This window comes from Cavia porcellus, unplaced genomic scaffold, assembly GCF_034190915.1.
Source record: "Cavia porcellus strain 051 isolate PalLab524CR breed Dunkin Hartley unplaced genomic scaffold, mCavPor4.1 scaffold_24, whole genome shotgun sequence".
In the NCBI taxonomy this organism is placed as follows: Eukaryota; Metazoa; Chordata; class Mammalia; order Rodentia; family Caviidae; genus Cavia; species Cavia porcellus.
Window position 1 is genome coordinate 32,561,366 of NW_026947507.1, and position 19,480 is coordinate 32,580,845.

The 19,480-nt window shown below is 38.1% G+C and overlaps 1 protein-coding gene across 6 annotated transcripts in view; it reads right to left on the reverse strand.

Annotated features, from left to right (window-relative positions):
• The window catches only part of Psd3 (pleckstrin and Sec7 domain containing 3), a 505,243-nt gene that overhangs the window by 244,552 nt on the left and 241,211 nt on the right, over positions 1 to 19,480 (reverse strand). Inside the window, exon 1 of one of the 6 annotated variants that reach the window (XM_063234825.1) lies at positions 9,664 to 9,682. The exons of the other annotated variants lie outside the window; for them this stretch is intronic. The gene's annotated coding sequence lies outside the window, so the exon portion shown is untranslated. Of the gene's footprint in view, positions 1 to 9,663; positions 9,683 to 19,480 lie in introns of those variants that run through there. 6 annotated transcript variants of the gene reach the window in all.

A 19,480-nucleotide genomic window follows, 5' to 3' on the forward strand; every position in this document is an offset into this window, starting at 1 on the left:
GTTAGAGCGCCCAGGTTCAAACACTGGCTCTCCTGGTCACCAGTGTGGGACCCCGGGTAAACTGGTATTCTCTGAATCTTTCTTTCTTTCTTTTTAATTTATTTTTAAAAAAAAAAACAGAAAAGGGTAGAAATGATACAGAATTTCAAAAAAATAATATTAAGAAATCATCACTAGTTGATACGTTACATATTGTTATCTTAGAAGTAGTTGTTCAAGTTACAAAGTAAAAGCATAAAATATGAACAGACAAACAATGACAGCACAAACTATTCTGTTGGATGAACTAACAAAAACTTAGTGGTGTGGTTATCTATCTTACACACTTAAACATACATACAGTTCTATGTGTATACCAACAAGTTGTTCTTTCCTTTTGAGTACTTTCTTTCCCTTTCATTATTATAGTATCTATATTTTAGATCTTATTATTCTTTCAGTTTTTTACTTTTTACAGACACAATACGATATTTATAAACGTGAGTCTTATTTATTTCACTTATGAAGATAGTCTCAAGTTGCCTCCATTTACCTATATAAGCCCTCAAGATCATCCTTTTTATAGCTGAGTAATATTCCATTATATAAAAACACCACATCTTTTTCATCCATTCTGCAGTTGATGGGTATTTTGATTGTTTCCAAGATTTAGCTATTGCAAATTTAATAAGATGAGTTCTCATCTTATTAAAAAATTTTTGTACTTCAAGAGAAATCATCAACAAAGTAAAAAGAAAACCCACAGAATGGGAAAAAATTTTAGCCAGCAGTACCTCAGACAAAGAACTTATATCCAGAACATACAAAGAATTGAAAAACATCAATCCCCCAAAATTCAAAGATCCACTCCAAAAATAGGCACCTGAGATGAATTTGCGTTTCTCAGACGAAGATATACAAGTGATAAATAAATACATAAAGAAATATTCACCATCACTGGTCATTCGAGAAATGCAAATTAAAACAGTGTTGAGATTTCCTCTCACTCCAGAAAGAATAACTGCCATCAAGAAATCAACTGACAACAAATGTTGGCAGGGCTGTGGGGAAAAAGGAACACTTCTCCACTGTTGGCGGGAGTGTAGAATGTGGAAATCCGTATGGAGATTCCTCAAAAAACTAGGATTGGAAGTCCATTCAATCCAGCTATTCCCCTCCTGGATATTTTCCCATAAAAATTGAAAAGGTCTCTGCATCTTTCTCCACTACGAGATGGAAGAGGCAGTACCAGCTTCATGAGACACTGTGAAGATCCAACAAGATGATTCCTGGGAAATGCCTTAGTGCAATGTGTGGCACAGAGCATAAGAGGCCAGCATAAGAGGCCAGCTGGCAGCACTGGATCAGGATTATGACTCAGTTATTTTGAAGATCACGTAGGTAACAGAGCTGGCAGCCCTTTGTTAAATATAAACGGCTATCTAAATACTAGTTGGCTTTCAGCAGCAATTTGTATTCGACTTTTATAAGGACAGTCACCTCAAATGAACCCTTTTTTGAAATTTATGGAGGATACATTTCCTAGAAGAAACCACATCTTCCTTAGGATTGAAGGACCTCAATAAGAAAAATAAAACCTAATTATCAAAGCTCCTAACAGCTATTTCTCTGTGCAGCACAGAAGCTAAACTCTGGTCCTTACCAGCAAGAACTTTAATAAATGTCATCTGGAGGTTGTGCTGCCCTCTCCCCGGGAAACCTTTTCAGTCTCTCATTTTCCTCAGTGCTGCATTCGTTTTTCCAGAAGAGGGCACCAACATGCAAGGCAGTGGTGCAGCCGATCAAAATTCACCAAGAGCTGCAATAGTCTTCGTTTGTCTCTGAGGCACTGGCTCCCGACAAATACTGGGACTTTTCGCCTACCTAAGGGTTCACACTTCTCTGGGAAAATAAGCTAAATAATGCAAATTTAAATTTTTTGTCTGCTTCAGACTTTCTCCCCCTATGCTAAACTGCAGCTCCCTAACATCAATAAAATCATACTACAGTTATCTGAAATGAAAACTTTCAAAAGACCTGTAACTAGATGTCCAGTTTGAAGACCAAGGAGGAAGAAATATGCAAAAACACTTAAATGTTCATCACTTGAACAGGAGACTCTGGGCAAAGTAGGATCAGCGAATCCCTATTCTAGTAGTCAAGGGAAGAAGCGTAAACTAGTTTGGCCAGCTCATTTTCCTGGATGCTTCTAAGACATCATTGGGCAGTCTCTTCTGCCCACACGTATGTCTGGCTGAATAAGTGTTGATGTAATTCACAGGGTATCAGAGGCTGAGTAGCACAAGGCGATAGGAAGAGGCTTGGCAAAAGGGGTCTAGATCAACCGGTGAACGAATGTAAGAATTTTGGCATAAAGCCAGGAATGGATACTCTAGAAAGTAAGCAATGGATGATGACCACAATTTTAATTTTTAAAGTCTGTCAGACAGGTGGAGGTAGGTATTCTTCCTACTTCTAGCTCAGCACACAGATGAAAAGCTCCAGAACTCAGCCAGCATAGCCCTCCCCTACCATGAAAGCAGTGACCAAAGTATTAGATGTGTCCTACTCCAAGCTGAGCCTCTGTTATTGTCCTTGTATATTTTTTACATTGTCAATCCACGCTAAAAGTCAATAGAGAACTTACTTCTTTATAATATATCTTGACAACAAAAGCTCTTAGGAACAAACAAGCAAAAACCAGTTCACTAAACATTTGTATCCTATCCCTAAACTTAATTACAGTCATTCAAGTGTATATTTGCAAATGAGACTTTAAGCCTGATTAAAATCCTCATTCGAGTTGAAATCTATGATCTAGTCAGAGAATATTAGGAAAGTGTTGTTCTCCTGCCACTCCCTCTTCCTTTTCTTGTCAAACTCCTGTATTTCCTGAGATAAACGAGCCTTTACTGATACTTTCTGCTGTCCTACACTGTCCCAATTTTAACCATCTCTGTTGGTACCTATTGCTCTCTCTTCAAAGCCCAAAACACAATACCTTTCTCGTGGTCCTATGACACAGGCTTTGCAGCACTGTGTTTGTGTGCTCAGAACTGCACGTCTGTTCTGCCGTGTCCCTCTCTCACTAGCACACTGACCACGTGGCCACCCCCACTCACTCTGCAGGTAACTTCTGTACTCTGCACACTCCACAGTTTCTACCACAACACCCTGAGAAAGCTCCTCTGCATAGAGAGTTCCCCTAAGTGCTACTTACTATGGCTACCCTAAAGCTGCGTTTGATGCACAGGAATTTGCTTGGATTCACGTACCAAATTTTCTGTGTAGTTTTGTTTTGGTTTGGTTTTTTGGCTAGAGCTAGAGACAAAACTTACAGTCTTGTGCATGCTAGGTGACTGTTGTACCACTGAGGTACATCCCCAGCCTATGTGCAATGCTAGTAATAGTGCAAGCATAAGATTGTCCCCTTAGGAAATAAAACCCTAAGACCATCCCTGACTTTCACCTTTAAAATATTCCAGGTCATCTGCAGATAAATCAAAAGGGTCATTCTCATAATGCACTGTGGGAATAGCAAGGCATGTTTACTCTTCACTGCCGTTATTACTGATTTTCACTAGAATAGCCATTAATATGCTGTCCTGCTATATTTCATAATCACTTCTAAAACACTTGCTGTGCTTTATGTTATTCTAACCACTTCACATCAACTCAACCCTCTGGTAGACACTATCATTACCCCATTTTACAAAGGAGGAAACCGAGGCACAGAAGTAAAGTAACTTCACCGAAGCCACAGTTTCGAGTGAGTGGTAAAGCTGGGACTGGAGCTCCTGGCAGGAAGCTGCACAGTGTGAGCTCTTAATGTGCTGCGTGGTCTTGGCTTCTGTTATTTATAGTCAGTTGATATTTCATTCCTAACCTGTATATAGAAACAAACATGTCTGTTTTTCAAAGTATATTCACACAATTCAGTATACTAGGATGGCTTCATAATTAAGTGTACACAATCAAATTTGTACAAATTCCCTCCCAACTAAAAGACCTAATATGAGTCAGACACAGATTACATGTTAGAGGTACACTTGTGGGGTTTTACCATCTAATAAAGAAAGACAATAAACCAATAAAGGGTCCTCCCATCCTTCCTTCCCTTAATCTTCCATAAATATTTGCTGAATACAGCTGGATGTCCATATCTATGGGTTCTGCATCCACAGATTGAACCAACTATGGATTAAAATATTCTGGGAAGAAAAGCTGCATCTGTACTGAACATATACAGGCTGCTGTTCTTTTTGTTTATTTGTTTTTGTATTGGAGATCAAACTCACGACCCCACATTTGCCAGGCAGGCGCTTATGCCACTGAGCTAAATGCCCGGCCCAAAGGCTGCTGTTCTTAATGCCTAAGCAGCGCAACCATTGACACAGTATCCACATTATATTAGATACTATCTAGAGATGATTTAAAATATCAAGGAAGATACGGAGGTTATATCCAAATACTACACCATATTATAAAAGGGACTTAACCATCCTCAGATTTTGGTATCCATGGAGAATCCTGGGACTGGTCCCTCACATATACAAGGGATGGCTATATCTGCTATGAGACATACCCTGTCCTAGGATATGTCTAAAGTACTACCAGACAGAAGTCCTTGCTTTCTTGAAGCTTATATACAGAAAGAGGCAGAGATAAGTGTGTGGGGATAAACATAACTGGAGAAAGAAAGGGAGAGGGTGAATAGGGGTTGCTATTTTGTTCATGGCACAAAGAAGACATCTGAAAGGAAGTGAGGAATACAAGATTGCAGGGTGCCTTCACAAAGGGCATTTCAAGCAAGCACGAAGACCTTGCCAGTTTTGTGTACAGAGTTCAAGAGACAGCACCGAGAAACCCTCTACAGTTGGAGAGAAATACACACAGGAAAGAGGTGGAGTTAACAGGGTCTCAGAGCCTTGAAATTCCAGAATCCCCAAAATCATCTGCCAGGACTCAACATCCACGGTCACCAAAGGGTGCTACTGTGACATATATCTCAGCACACCTTCGTTCCCAAGTTAATGGGCTGACTCTCAGTATCTCTACTTCTGCACAGCTCTGTCATGATCCTCAGCATCACCTAAAAATTCAACTCCATCAGTCAGACACCAGGTTCACTGTGCAGCAGAAGGGCGTATGGCATGCTCTCCAGCACTGTTCCCAGAGGGCTGGTCTGTGGCTATAATACACGCATCAATCAACTTCCATGGGAGATGCGTGGAAATTATAATTAGGATGATTCTCCTGGTGAACCTACACAAAAAAACTGAAAATTTCAGTTGAGGGCTTTGTAGTAAAAAATCTCCTTTTTGTGGAATTCAGAAGCTATAATCAGTAAGAAATACTTGCCACTGAGCTTTGGAAGGGAGAACCTTCAATCCTTAATATCTAAAGCAAACAAAATCAAACCTTGGTTACTAAAAACTTATATGCTTATGTACTTATATACATTAGCTTTAAAAAGTACCACTGCTAGTCTCTAATATTTGCATGTGCATAAGCATTACTTTCAAACCAACTTTTTTGTATCTCAGTCTTGTCTTTTAAAATAGTTATCAATGTTTATGAGGTTTTGTGTTATCCTAATTTGCCCTTTAATTTCACACACTCACCTCCTAAAATCAAACCACTTGCAGTAAGAGGAGAGAGCTTCTGTTCTTTCATGTAAGTTAGATTTGCTAGCTGCTAACTAAATGTTTTCTTCTGCTATTTTAAAATTAAAATCCTAAGATTTTTGAGGCAAAAAGCATTTAGTGGCATGAGCTGTGACAGACTCAGTTATTGGCCACGAGGCAGGACAATCTGCTGTGTGAGTAAGCTGTGCTCCAGTAATCACTGACATCCTCCCGGTGGAAGGAAGAGGAAGGCAGGAAGAGAAGGAGTGAGGGAGGGGAACAGCCGGCCTTTACACTCAGATGGAATGAGATACCACATTTCCTGACTTCCCAACGTGCGACAAGCCCTTTCCATACTGTCATTTCATTTTCATGACAATCAGAGCATCTGGTTTCTTCATATGAATTCTCAATAGCTTGGAATAGATGGACTACAAAAAGGCAACCCTTCCGTAAGTGTTTTTAAAAAAGGAGTCCCTGCCAGGGTCCACAGCTGAACAAGCAGAACTCAGGGCATGTGTGACATTTTTTCACACATCACAGACCCCTGAATTGCTCTAGAGAGATTATGTTGTAATTAGGACAGCCACCAACCTTTAGGTTGTGTGGCCTTAAGAAAGCCAACCGCAGAACTCTCTAGTACAACTCACTGAACAACTTACCATGAAAACAAATGACACCCACAACAGGACTCCCCACTCCAAATCCAGATGCTACTGCTCCCTGCACCACTGTCCAGAGAACTAACCACAAGGGTGATACCATGAGACAGTCAGCCTTCCCCAAGTATAGGCTCAGCCTCAACAAATACTTCAGCATAGTTTTCAAGCAAACTAAAAAGGATACAAAGATACTAGCAGAAGGGAGATCAATTCTAAAGACAAGAAAGCTGTTAAGGAAAGCGAGGGTCTGAATCAGTGCAAACAAGCTCTCGCCCCACATCGTGAGCCTTCTTCCCACAGGAGAGGGGCCCAGGGGAGGGCAGCCACAGAAGCTACTGAACGTCCCAGCCTGACTTTTTTTTCCTACCAAACATCCCAGATGAAGATGGAGAACAAGCGATTACAAAACTATATAATAAAACTATATAAAGATATATCATATTTCATTAACTCCTAGACACATAGCTTTGCTCACATTTCAAAGTCTTTGAAATTGGAATGCTTCCCCAGCTCCCAAACAGTAAGCCCTGTTAGCTACGATTCCTTCAGCTGTGCCTTACATGGGTGCAAAGGAAAATTGTATTGTTGGTTCAATCCTGGTTTAACTGACATTCGTGATGTCTTGAAAAACACCCAGCTCTAAGTGGGCATTGAACAAAAGCATCGTGTATGTAGAAGAACAGCTAAAATAATTCTTCTTCATGAAAAAATCTGAACATTTAAGAATTATTAGTAGAATTTGAAGTCTTAAAAACGGTGGAATATTATCTTCTAGTGGTACTTAAAATACTGACTTATTTTCCAAATGTAGATTCAAAAAATGACATTGCTAAGTCTATTTGTTTTTACTACTACACCGTTGCCTTAAATTTCTATAATAAATTTATTTTTAAGGTGGTATATTGGGAAAAACAAGAAGAATCAAAGCACATCACGTATGGGTACAAATTCCCTATGATGAATATGATAATTATGTGTATCTAAAATGTACCAATAAACTTAATTTTAAAAAAGAAGAAGGCTGAACCCTATTCCTCTATTCATCTATTGGTTATAGAGTCAAGCTATGACATTTCTATTTCTTTGGTTTGAGACAACACACGGTTATTTTGGAATTCTGTTTTTTCTATTTAATTCTACAGGCTTCTGTGATCAGCTCCTGAAACATAGCCAAAATATTACAGAAAATCTCGCTCATCAACTCCCTTTTAAAATAGTATTTTTCAGTGCATTAAATGGGAATATTTTAAAAGCCCTGTTATTTTCTTTAGTGCACCAAGAATATAACTGAGATAATTGATATTAAATTTCACTTTTCTCCTTTCAAAAAAAAAATAATTAGACCATGTTCTAAAACATTAAACTCTAAAATTACCAGTAACTATTCCTCATGAGATAAGTTAAAATGTAAGTGAAGACTTCAAGAATTAGTTAAGATTAGCATTTATAATTAATGCTTAATGAAAACTATTGGATCTTCTCTAACAAAATGAATAATATTATTTTTCTTTCTCTTTGAACAATTTCTGTGAAAATGAAAACTCTTTCATCAGCTAATTCAAACATACAGTACTGCTTTAGGCCTGCCTCCTTTCTGCCCCTTCTTGCATGCACACTGTTTGAAATCTTAAATGTCCTAAACAGATCACATGCTCAGGCTGGGGCTTTGGAAGGTCATGGGATCATGAGGGTCTAATTTAATTGGTGGATGAAGATCACAATTTGAGGGCATTGGTGAGAGGTCACAGAAACAGGAAGTGTGGCATAATTGAAGAGAACAGATCATCAGTGTGCCCTTGGGGACTGCTCTGCCCCCTGCTCCTTGCCCTTCTGGCTTTCTCACCCTGTCCGCTTCCTGGCTGCTGTGAGGTAAGCAGCTTGACCATATCATGCCTTTCCCACCATGATATTCTGCCTTGCTTCAGCCCACAGCCATGGAACTAGATGGCTATTGAATAAAATCTCCAAAAACCTAAGCCAAAATAAATCTTTCCTCCTTTAAGTTGTTTTTCTCAGATATTTTGTCACAACAATAAAAAGCTGATCAACATACACACTTAACCACACAAAACCACATAAGCCCCATAACATACCTCCCTTTCCATACAGCATTTGCACTTCTCAAGACTTCAAATAATTATTTTATTTTCAGGCAATATCTAGTCCATGACTTAAAATTTTATATTTTGAAGAAAGGATAAGCAAACTAGAACAAAAAGTCTTCCAGAGGACAAATAACATCTATACTATAAAAATATGAATGCCAAGTAATTGGCATTTTCTTTAACTTCTAAACTCCACAATGCAGGTTGCTCACCCTCCTGCACATTAGCATCCCTGGAAAGACACTGAACTAAAGACTTAACAGTCCTCCAGAAAAAAAGGGCATTTACTTTGTGAACCTCAATAAAATCTCGCTTTGTTTCTTCTTTAAATCTGCTATGCTACCCATTTACTTCCACTCTGTTCTACATGGAACCAACCCTTTGTGAAACATGCATGTGGACTTTGCTAAACACTTAAAGGTACTCAATAAGATGCTTTTTGTACCACAGAAACTTTGGCCCAGGGTGGCCACAGGGAAGTGTTCGGTGATCTGAATCTGAAAGGTTACCCAGGCTGAGCTACCACACAATGGGACAGTCCACTCCCTGATATGTGCTGCCCATATTCAGCTCACCTCAAATGGACAAACTCACTCTTAATGGCGCTACTCTCTCTAGCTTACTAAGACAAAAGTGTAGGAGGAAAGTGGAAACATGATGAAATTCAACTTTCAAAACAGAGAGTCAAAATAATAGAGTCTTCTGCCAATGTGTTTCATGTCCTATGCACTTATCTCCCTAGTAATAGTTTTTGCTTCCTGATTCAAATAGCACTAGATCATGTGAGCCACTTGGCATTCCCTAGCTGCCACATGAAGCAGGAGATCTGACAGGGACCTAGAAAACAAGCGATGCTCACATTCTGTGACCTTCAGAGAATACTTGGACATTTCAGAATGAAATCCATCATAGAAGCACACCATAGTGACTACACAAGTACATTAACTGATATATGCTTTCATCAGCAGTTAAAAAACATGCATGCCAGATAACCAAATCCCAATAATCGAAAGTTTAGTGCCCTGGAATATTTGCTTGGCTCCCTTTCTGGCCTCTGGTATCACCTAACTCCTCCCCTGACATACATGCTCATTCAAAATGATAAAGCAAATTCAACAATTAGCTCTATGAATTCTTATTTAAGCTTCATTTTCTAATTTATGAGAGATAAAAGTCCTATCACTTTAATTTTATAAAGAAGAAAGAATGGAAGGGAAGAAAGAGGAAAAACGAACAAAAATGAACTATGCCCTAGGTAGGAAAACACCCAAGAAGCCAAGATAAACATACCAGCCTGGGAGTCACACTCGAGTGACACACTCCTTCCTTTGGCATCTGAAGACAACAGAATTCATTTTGGTATAATTCTTAAATTCGTTTTTAAAAATCTCTTCCAACAACAGCCAGCCTTGGATTCACATTCTGAATCCCTGTCATCCAAACAAGGGCTGATCAAATAGAACCTCAACATCCTGTAAATCCATCCTCATTGGTCTTACCAGCAGACCTTTACCTCAGCATCTTCAAAAGAAGAAAATACAAAAGTCAAGTGGCAATAATAGCAGAGGTGTAAATTCTCCCTTGCCCTGTATCCACAGAGGTGTCAGAAGTTCTGTCCTAATGGGGATCACACTGGCACAGGAGATCCTAAATTCTGCAACTGGCTGCAAGGCAATGTTTCCAGCTCCAAATCACCCAAGGAATGACGTTTCAGCACCTTGTCACAGTGCTGTCACATGCTAGTCACTTCACACCAGCTAACACACTTGCAGAAGTAAACCTCATTGATACCATTTAAAACTTGTCAAAGTTTGTGGGAAAGTGCTCACAAATCAAGATGCTGCTATTGCTCACCCTTCTTATGATTACAGATGGTGCCTTATACTAAACACACACACAGGCACGCATGCACACCCCTATGTTCACTGGGAAGAAGGCATAGAAAGTACTATAAATACAATGGTGGAAAACATTAGGAATCAGATTAAGTAACTTTCCCAAAGACACAAAGCTACTTACATGTAAAACTGGAAGTAAACCATCCCTGTCTTCAACCTTAAAGTGCTTTCCAAAGTAAACAATGTATTGCCTAATATAGACCTCAAAAAGAAAAGGAAAAAAAGGCGAAATGTATGGATAACAGAAACAAAACATATGGGTTTAAAGACTGAAATGGACCTCAGTTTCCTTACCTGTAAATAATGAAGATAATAATATCTGCCATGAAGGGATACAATCAAGACTGTGGTCACAGTTAGCCACTCAAAGGTACTTACTACTCCTAAAATATTTTTAAACATTTTAATGGTTTCTGCTTCTTAGAATTACTGATTTTATAAAATAGAAATAGGTGGAAAAAGTTCCCCACAACTCTCCTAAATAGATTCAAAGGTCATCTATCCATGCATAAATCACACTTTACTATCTATGGTAAATGCTATAAGGAAATGTTTGGTGTCTAAGGACAGCAGTTAAAATACCAACATGGAACGCAGGATGAGTTTGTTCAGTGTCTCACTATAATAGACACCTAAAAGCACAATCTAAATTCCTCGTCAGTTCATCACTGATGTTCATCAGTCAACCCAGTGTGCCAGGGAATATACAAGTTCAATATCATTCTTGAGTAGAGCGTTTGAACAAATAGCTACCTTTCCTATGTCCACCAAAATACGTATATCAACAAACCTTAGTGTTTCAGGCTCTGAAAATTAGAACTACACACATATTTTTAATTCTGCAGTGATTCTTAAATCCATTTGAACATAGATCTTTGTGTGTCAGGAACTTGGGAGACCCTGATTTACTGCAATGCTGTCATATACAAGGACAGTATATGAAATCACACATGCCTTATAATTACTTAGAAAACTGTTATAAAGACGATGTTTCCAGCCCCATCTCAGACCTGATTTTTGAGAAGCAATGGGTTAATTATATTTTGAAACACATTCCAGGTTATAACGAATTTAGAAAACTGTAATAGAGCAGGTTTAGGTTTGTCAGTTGTATCATTGAAACAGCCACTGTATCTCTCAAATTTCCCCAGGGAAGTTGGTTAACACATTACTGGACAACCCTCTCCCCATTGACAATGAGTCTGATTGACAGGTAATGAGTTGGAATCCCAGTCTGAGGATCAAAACTGTAGACCAATACAATGTAAAGCTAAATGCTTACTGGCTACAAACATCTTCATCCTAAGCACTGTATATTAACCACTTAACAATTCACAACAATTGTCACCTGGGTAGTGCTATCTGTGCACATACTGCTTAATCCAAGTATCACTTGGGCAGGTATCATTTTACCCAGTCAATTCCTCTATGGAATAAAATTGATAAAATTTTCATTTTTGCATTTTCCATTATATTACCTTATAAAAGTTAATGAAAAACATGCAATTTTTAAATAATTGAACTGATAATTGGTTAAAAAAATTACAAGGAAGGATAGAAACACTGAGGAAAAGTAAATCCTTTTAAATGTGAAAAACTAACCCAGGCAGTATCAATACTTTTTGAATGAAGGTAATTTCTTTTAAAATGAGGAATTAAAATTTATATTTTAACCATTATTGCTAGAGATCAAAAATTCTGGTGGACTAAAAATGACCTGTGAAAATCTAATCTGTATCCTCCCTATGCAGCTCATTATAGGCTGTGTGAAAGTATCAGCAAAATCAAAACAGTTGACAGGATCTATGTAGTTGAGTCACAGCCACTTCATTTTAACAGATGCTTAAGTCTTTTTGGTATTTCCTTCTTTACAGCAGAAGGCACTATATTAGACATGTTCTCATCACTGGCACAAAATACCAAGCACCTGCCGTGTAAAGGAGGAGAGGTCTATTTTGGCTCACAACTTCAGTCCTTGGTCAGTAGGCTCAAAGGCAGAAACAGCACAACAGAGGGACACGGCAATGGAAACCAAGCTGACATAAAGAGAAGGTAAGAGTCGGGAACAAGAATATACCCTTCCTGGTTGTAAGCAAGATGTAAGCTCCCAAAAGTTTAGGCAGACCTGCCCCCGCAGCATTACCAGTTGAAATTCATTAGGCCTCTTCCTTGGCTTGCTCCACTAACTGCCTGTGGCTGTCCTCAGCAGATGATCCATGTTCCTGGCATCTCAAGTTTCCTGGGGTCTCCACTGTACCTTCAGCTTCACACTCACAGCTTCATGCATTTGCCCTCTCGTGGGCACATGGCCTGATCTTTGTGGCCTTTTACCCATCTGAAATCTGGGTAAAAGCCTCATAACTCCATAACTCTTATATTCTGTGTATATGTGGAATCAGCAACATATGGATGATGCCAAAGTCTGGTGCCAGCTCAAGTAATAGCTGGGCCCCTTTGGATCATGGCTGCAGCATCATCTAAATACTTGGATGGCTGAGCATGGTGAAATGAATCAGCAGGAATCAGTTCCCTAAGTAGATCCAATGGCTTTCTTCTTAAATGAAAGCTTTATAGTTTTGTACTTGTAATTTTGTAAAGAGTGGGGTCTTGCTGATCCTTCCCATGCCTTCGACCATATTACCTATTCTTAGTTTTTTAAAAAACCCTTGACCTCTCTTCAATGCTTAACTTTTCTCAACAGTCATGTTCTTCAAGGACCCAAATTTTCAAACACTTTTGTTGAAACTGCACATTTCTCACATTTCTGGCTCTCCTACTTGTTCTTAATTCTCATTATTAATCTGGTTAAATACAGTAACAGAACACATATCAAAGAATGAACATTGGGCTCACTTGAAATTTTCTCCACCATATTAACTAGTCAACAATCTTTAAACCATAAAAAGTCTCAGAACATGCATTTTTCTGCAAAAAAAAAAAAAACATGTAGACAATTTTTTTTGCTGAATGTAACACACAGAGACTCTAGTTCAATCTTCATTCCCTTCTGAAACCTCCTGAAGTTTGGCTTTACTTTCCACTTTCCATTTCGGTCTTCAGAGCTCTAACTAGACTTGCTCATCAAGCTTTCCCTACAGAATTCTAAGGCTCTTCTAGTGCACATTTTCAAACTCTTTCCAAAGACCACTTCCAAAGTCAGCTTAATCACATAGCAGTGTCTAGTCACAATAGCAACCTTACTCTTGGTACCAAAATATAGAGTAGTCATTTTTCTGTTGTGGGATAAAGTACACAGTGCACACAACTGAAACAAACAGAGGATTATTTTTCACAGTTTTCATCCATACTTGGCTGGCTCCAAGGCAGATATGGCAAGGCAGAGGAAAGATGCTCAATCTACGGTAGCCAGGAACAGAGGAAAAGGAGAAACTAGTGGTAAGTACACACTCATTCAGGTAATGCCCTCAGCGATCCACCTGTAGCAGAACCTACCTCCTTAAAATAGGTCTAGTTACTAAACTCGTCAATGGATGAATCCACTGATGAGCATGTCACCCCCATGATCCAGTCACCTTCCCAGCACATGATGGAATGTTTTGGGGGATGTTTTAGATCCAACCTATAACAGACACTAACTTTGATGGTTAATTTTATGTTTCATCCTGACTAGGCCACCTGGTTAAACACTATTTCTGAGTGTGTCTCTGAAAGCATTTCAAGAAAACAGAATTTGAATTTGTGAACTTAGTAGAGCATGTTCCCCAATGTAAGTAGACATATTCCAATCTTTTGAGGATCTACAAAGAACAAAAAAAAATAAGGGAAGGCTGACTTAAAAGTGCTTACTTTAACTAGGATGTCCATCTTCTTCTTCTCTCAGATTTCCTACTTTCTCAGAATTTGGGACCCTAATGGAATCCAAATACTACTGGCTCTCTATTCTAAATCCTTCAAAACAAAGCCCTGGATTTCCTGGGCCTCTATCAAGCAAGTAATGGGCCATGGGACTTCTTGCTCTTCATAACTGTGTGAACCACTTAAAATAAATTTCATTCTACACAGACAGATAACACAGCAACTCCCATGGATTGCTTCACTGGAGAACCCTATAACAAGTGCACTACATTGGTAACATAAATTTACACAATTCTTGAATTCAAGTCATTTATAACAACAGTAATTTCTATTCTAAATTCCAAAGTCGAATTTCTTACAGAGTATCAAATGTTATAATGTCTTACTACTTTGTTCCCTATGACATACTTGTGCTCCTCCACAGTCTTTTATAACTGTCCCTTAGTAAAATAACCAGAGACACTGTTAAAAGGAAAGAGGGAATCATACCATATACAGTTCATTCTAGTAAGCTCTCTTGTGTTCCTTGACATTTGAAAAATTTGTATCAGCCTCCTTAAATTTGCCAAAGGTCCTTTTGAAGGTTTCGTTTTTGATTTTCAAAAATCAAATTATTGCCACATACACCCAAGGTTAACTTCCACATAGCACTCACAATAGTGAGATAAAAATTGCTATAGCCACAGGCAGTATATCTCCTATCTTTTAAATGCGCTGTAAGTTTTGTATTATAATGAAAATCAGCTCATACCAACATGAAGAGCATCATGGTTTTTACACTGTTTGTACAATGCTGATGTTAGGGTTAAGATCAAAGGCTTACGAGGAAGACAGCTGCCTACCCATCTATAATGTTGCCTCAGGTTTATCAGTTACTGAGCATCCACACCTTTTGCCAGACATAGGAAGAATAAGGAGCAAAATACAGCTCCCAACATCAAGAGTTTCATAGTCTAGAGAGTGAAGACAAACTCTGAACAAGCAAAAATAAGGGAATGGCTAAATGCTACAACTGAAGAAAGCTGGTGCTTCAACCCTGACAGCTGGAATCACAAGGTGGCATTTGACAGGTGGACAGAGATGAAAGAAAGATCCTCCTAGGATAGGGAATAGCACACCTGAGCTGCACAGGTATAAATGTGCAACCACAAGACCTATCCAAAGCACTGCAAATAACCACTATTCCAAGATTAAAGGGTTCAGAAGAACAGTCTGCAAGAGATGGCTGTGGAATGTTTACAGAAGGGAGCCAGAGAAAGATTGTAAGTGGGTAAGAAAAATGATCAGCTCCAACTGATAATTACATAGGGTAGATAACTACATCTGTCTGGCATCATGGAAATTTTTCAGGTTAAATGAGTTAGAATTCATTACGTGTTTAAAATAGCGTTTCACAATTAAGTGCTATGACATTGTTAAGAGGATAATACTAGAGATAGAGGTTACTTAACAGACCAAAAAACAGATAACAGATGAGAAGGACTTCATACAAGGCAATGAATACAGAGTCAAAGGAACTGAACTGGGAGAAAGAAGTAAATCTGAATAATCTTGTTACCAATTTCATATGATAAATTGAAGAAAAAGGAAATTGAGGTACACACAAAGCTTCTGACCTGGAAAGCTGGATCAATCAGTGTCTTTAGCCACCCATTAGTCAAAATAAATAAAATAACCTGTTTTATAAAGGATATAAATAATTGTTTGACTTTTTAAATAAGAAATAAAACCAAATGTTTCACATAATTAAATCACTTGAGTCACAAACTCATTTTAAGGTTATACTTATTTTACAATAAAAGACTCAGCAACTCAGCAGGTTAATGCTGCATAATGAAAAGTTACATGCAGCAGGACTATAAGCCAAATCCTCTGAGTCTTTGGTTTGTGGTGATTTCCTTTTTGCAGATTTGACAGAGGAAACGTATGTATCACCGTTATACTCTCATCTTTTACTTTTTCATAAGCCAACTGTGAAAGCAGTCCAAAAGCTTCCTTGTTAAAAAAAAAGTGTACCCCAAAAGTCTGTACAATTATGATGGCAATTAAAAATAAAATTAAATGTAATAAAAATAATCTTTATAATCTTAGAGTTGCTGCTTTTTCCATTGAAAGCTTTGTGGTATTAGAAATGAGAACTGCCCAAAGTGCTCCAAGTTATACAAATTCTAGTAGTTTTTCTATACTATAAGGCATCTATTGGGGCTTTTGACTCTGAATATTTGATATTTTTCCTTTTTTCTAAAGAGAGCTTTTTAAGAATATTGTGAATAAGATGTCTTTCTTCTGTTATCAGAGGTTAAATGTGGTCACACTGGTTCATCAAATAATACAATGTTCGACCACCTTATGTTGCCTCAATATACATGTATTATTAAAGAAAAAAATTTGATTTATTAAAAATATAGAAGCAGTAAGGTTTTTAATACCATATAAAGCCCAAGAATTTTTAGATACATTCAGTGACCAATGGACCTTACTCTTCTTTCTCATTCAATCCTGTTCTTCAGTTTGCTGCTATAACTAGATGTTATTTCTTTTTCAAAGATATTCAAATTTCTACCAAATAAAGTTCAAATTCCCTCGTATGGTGTGTACTGCACCATCCCTAGCACGGTGTTCTTAGATTTGTTTCAACTGAATGGCTGGCCAAGGTTCAAATTTCATTTACGCTATACTTCTCCTTGGTATATTAGACAGACCCTTTGCTTCAAGTGTCCTTTTTCTTTTTTAGTAAGAAATCTCATTCTTCAAAGGTCAACTCAAATGACTATATATAATATATTTGAGGACTTGTGGTATAGCTTGTGTCTAGATGTCCCTAGTCCCAAGTCTTATGCAGTCATAAGTGGGGTTTTCCAGAGGTATCTGGATCTAGACTACATGAAACTAGAATTGATTCATGGTGCAACGCTAGGCTCAAAGGCACTAGGATTAAGTGTGAGTGCTACCTGCCCTAAGTAATCTGGTAAGATAAAAGGGGCAGAAAGATGCTGATAAGGTCTCTTGTTGTTTTTGCTATCTTGTGGGTGCCACGAATTGTTCTTTGTGATGCCCCTTCACCAAGCCACTCTACCCTGGAGCTGGCTGATTATGAACTGAAACCTCTACAAACTGTGAGCTAAATAAACCTTTCCTCCTTTAACTTGTGGGTGTTAGGCATTTTGTCTCACAATAAGAAAAGTAACTGTGACAACTGGAATAGCCTGACTTTACAATATAATTGCACTACTGATATATCTCTTTATAGGATACTTTATAAAGTATCCTATAATTTTGTCTTAAAATAAAATACTATTTCACAAGTGAAAAACTGCTTCACGGTTCGAGAGAAATTGTAAATGTGATTTTATGAATAAATTTTTTAAAGCTGAGTCTAATGTTAAAAAAAAAAAAAAAAAAAAGTACAACCGCTTTCTCCCAGAAGACCCTGGAGACAAAAAAAAAAAAAATCTTAAAATTTTTCTATTAAATGAATGAGACCTCTAGAACCCACTGTCTCTTCAATACCACAAACCTTGCAGGCTTTGGATTTTAAAGGTTCTATTTATTGTTGAAACATGTTCATTTTCTGTTTGGTCTTCCCATTAAAAAGTCTTAATGTACTTCACTATGGGTGCATCTTGTCTTCCAGGAAATTTTATAAACCACAGCTCCCAGGCATCTATCTTAGCTACTTGCCAGGAGGATAGAGAACAGATATATAATGCAACTAGAAGAGTAACAGAAATTATTTTCTGCCATACAGACCAGAGGAGAAATTGAACAAATATCAAAATACATTTGGATATTACACATACCATCTATCAATTTCATTTGTTGACTTTTGAGCCAACTTTTAAAATGAAATACGTAAACTAAAGAACCACGTGGTTGAGGAATGACAAGAAAGACTCCCGTCAAACTCTGCTCTAATGTACTGCTTCAGAAGGCACAGCCGTCCCACAGGGCCACTGCTCCCACTGCCGAGGTGCATGTGGGCACCTATTTCCTGTCACAGGGTTCCTTATACATACACCAGATATTTTCAAACTAAACCATGTCTGAAGACAAATCTTTGGGGAAAGCCACTATCATTGTACAGGGATAGAAAGCACCTACAAAGCCATTTCCTGGGGAAGGCACTATGCTGAAACAACTGCATCTGGTGACATGGTAGAGAATAGAGGATACTCTGCCTCCTGTCGAGAGTTACCAGTTACAAAAGCCAGGTGGAGGCAAGGAACTTACTGGCTAAAAGTCTACGTTCAAATCTTAACTCCTGACATTTGCTAACTATATAAAGTTGGGAAAGTGACTTAATGTCTATGACTCGGTTTGTTCATCTGTGACATGGGAAGAGTGGTATCTGAGCCAAGGACACACAATAGGTATTACTATTAGTCTGGCATGTGCATGACCTCAAGCAAATCACTTAATCTTAAAATTAATCTCAGCTTCCTGACCCATAAAGGATTTTGTGCAGCTCTAGGATTCCTCTAAATTTAAAAACAGCATCACATCAACCTATTCTGCCAGAATTAGCAGTCTGAACTTCCTTAATCTTATTGGCCAGACAGTAAATTTCTCATAAAATTAGATAAAGCACCCTGCACTCATTTGCAGTTATCCAAACCCAATTCTTAGTAAAACATGTACAATAGCAGGCTTTCTCTTGAAAATACCAGTATGGATCAATGGGACGTATAAAATAACTCAAAAAATGTATTTAGTCTTCCCGTCATACACAGTTCTGCATTGAGTTCGTAATTTATAATAATGTAATAGTGTGAAAAACAGAACTATGAAAAAATAAATTTGAAACTATGTAACTTTTTATTTACTTCTGGAAATACTTTTAAAAACTGGTACTGTCCAGACTCACAAAACTTGGCTCTCTTTTGCCAACAAAACAATACTAAATCCCAACTTCTTGTACACTCTTCCTGCCTTCACCTCTTCACTGGCTTTTCCCCTTTAACTCTTTTAATATGGTCTTTATTACAGGTGGAGTTCTTGGATTTTATGAGCCCACGTGCCATTTCAGATGCTATAAAAACGTCAGCAAGTGCATTACTACACCTGTGAAGAGTAAAGAAATTAAAATATAAAAACAGAAAGGATAGGGTTATATTTTCTTCACATCTAAGGCTGCATAGAATTCATCTATGTATTAAACTGTTTTTTAAATCATTCTAAACTCAGTGCTCAACTCCAGTGAACACAAGTCTTTCCTTCCATTCTACCTACGGTCAGATCCACGTAAAATGGAAACATTTGAATCAGACATAATTTGTCTCTATCCCTTTCAATTCATCCAACTTCCCACCCAGCTTCTGCTAATCAAGGTGGCTCCCTGAAGTTTCTCAACTCACTGTAAGGAGTCAAGCAGCATCCACCACCCCTTTCTTATC